Source organism: Cherax quadricarinatus, chromosome 17, assembly GCF_038502225.1.
Source record: "Cherax quadricarinatus isolate ZL_2023a chromosome 17, ASM3850222v1, whole genome shotgun sequence".
NCBI classification, from domain to species: Eukaryota; Metazoa; Arthropoda; class Malacostraca; order Decapoda; family Parastacidae; genus Cherax; species Cherax quadricarinatus.
Window position 1 is genome coordinate 48,461,809 of NC_091308.1, and position 1,959 is coordinate 48,463,767.

At 38.9% G+C, this 1,959-nt stretch overlaps 1 pseudogene; it reads left to right on the plus strand.

The window, feature by feature from the left end:
* Nucleotides 1-207: 207 nt before the first annotated feature.
* LOC128686493 (phosphatidylinositol transfer protein alpha isoform pseudogene) lies at nucleotides 208-1,431 on the plus strand (annotated as a pseudogene).
* The last annotated feature ends 528 nt before the right edge of the window (nucleotides 1,432-1,959 follow it).

Sequence of the window (1,959 nt, forward strand, 5' to 3'; positions counted from 1 at the left end):
TCACAATGTAACTTGTACACAAACCGGACATGTTTGCTTGGTTTGTTTACAAAACTGGCGTTCACTTGGTTTGTTTACATAACTCCGTGAGTGTCCTCCCTCATGCATGCGCGCGCGCGTGCGTGCACACACACACACACACACACACACACACACACACACACACACACACACACACACACACACACACACACACACACACACACACACACACACTGAGTGAGTGTGTGTGTCAGGACCACCCCATGTCTGAACACTGCCAGCTGAAATGCTCGTCAAGGAATTTCGAGTTATCCTGCCACTCACAGTAGAAGAGTATCAAGTGGCACAGCTGTATAGTGTAGCTGAGGCCAGTAAAAATGAAACTGGAGGCGGGGAAGGAGTAGAGGTTCTTAAGAATGAACCTTTTGAAAACTATCCACTCTTGGGTAATAGATTCAGTAGTGGCCAGTACACCTACAAAATTTACCATCTTAAAAGTAAGGTTCCAGCATTTATCCGACTTCTGGCACCAGAGGGATCGCTAGAGGTCCACGAAGAAGCTTGGAATGCATACCTCTACTGCAGAACCATTATTTCGAATCCTGGCTATATGAAGAAAAACTTTATCATTAGCATTGAGACACTTCATGTTGCTGACATGGGAACAATGGAGAATGCACATGAACTGTCGGGGAAAAACTGAGACTGCAGGAGGTAGTACCCATTGACATATCCAATGACCCTGAAAAGACTACGGACTACAAACCAAGTTTAAATCTGAGAAGACTGGTCGAGGGCCTCTACAAGGCCCTAAATGGTGGAAAAAGTGTGATCCTGTGATGACATGTTACAAGCTTGTAACTTGCGAGTTCAAATGGTTTGGGCTACAAACTCGTGTGGAGAAGTTCATTCAAGATGTTGAATGTAGACTTTTCACAAATTTCCATAGGCAAGTATTTTGCTGGATGGATCGATGGCATGGAATGACAATGGAAGATATTCGTCGATTAGAAGATAAAACTAAGCAAGAAAGATTTTAGGGAGCACATTCAGCAGCAAGATAATTGTTTGCAGTTAGAAAATTTAGAAAATATATATTAATAGCTGAAGTAATGCTCTAACTTGAGAAAAGAATTTAGAGAGTAGAATACAGACTAATAATAGGTTGACAAGTATTGGGTCGGAAGTACAATCACTGAAGAACTGGAAGAGCAAAGCAAGTGTCCTCTCATATTGTATGGTTTGATACTCATTCATCAGCTGTTGGCCCAAATATCACTTTGAAGGACCTGCCCAGTAGGCCTGCTGCAGCATTCCTCCATTCCTGTGTTCTTATGTATTAAGATTCTCTGAGCTCCTCCACTGACACCTGACAATGGACTGAGTTGTAATTTTTGTTTTAAAATAAAATTTAGATTTGAAATAGTGTACCAGTATTTAGAAAGCTTTATCAAGTAAAGGATAACATAAAAGGTGTACAAATGTTACAATTTTTTTTTTTTTTTTTTTTTTTTTTTTTTTTTTTTTTTTTAAATTGACAAATACAGTATCTAGTAATTGTTTTTGATAGTGCAAATTGGTTGGCAAAGCAATTAGGAATGTTTCAGCTCCTCATCTGAAATAAATTTTTGAGTCTTAAGTGTTTACTGCTTGAGTGATACTTATTTTTAGTTAACATTGCAAGTATGGTGTGGTCATACCACTAATTGGGTAATGCTTGGCTGTACATTTTCGATGAAACTATAGTGTTCCTGAGTATTTATAATTGTGGAGTATTTATCATAAATACTTTAAATGAAAGTGAGAGGGAAAAAAAGAATGTTCTTATTGGAATTGATACTAGTGATACTGATACCATTGTTAACTGTCCTCCCCTTCTGTCAGGTACAACGTTAGTGTAACCAGTACTTCCTTAGGTCAGTCAAATGGGCTTGCTCTAGTGTGTGTGCACCTTCATGATTCTCTGCATTGCTGATT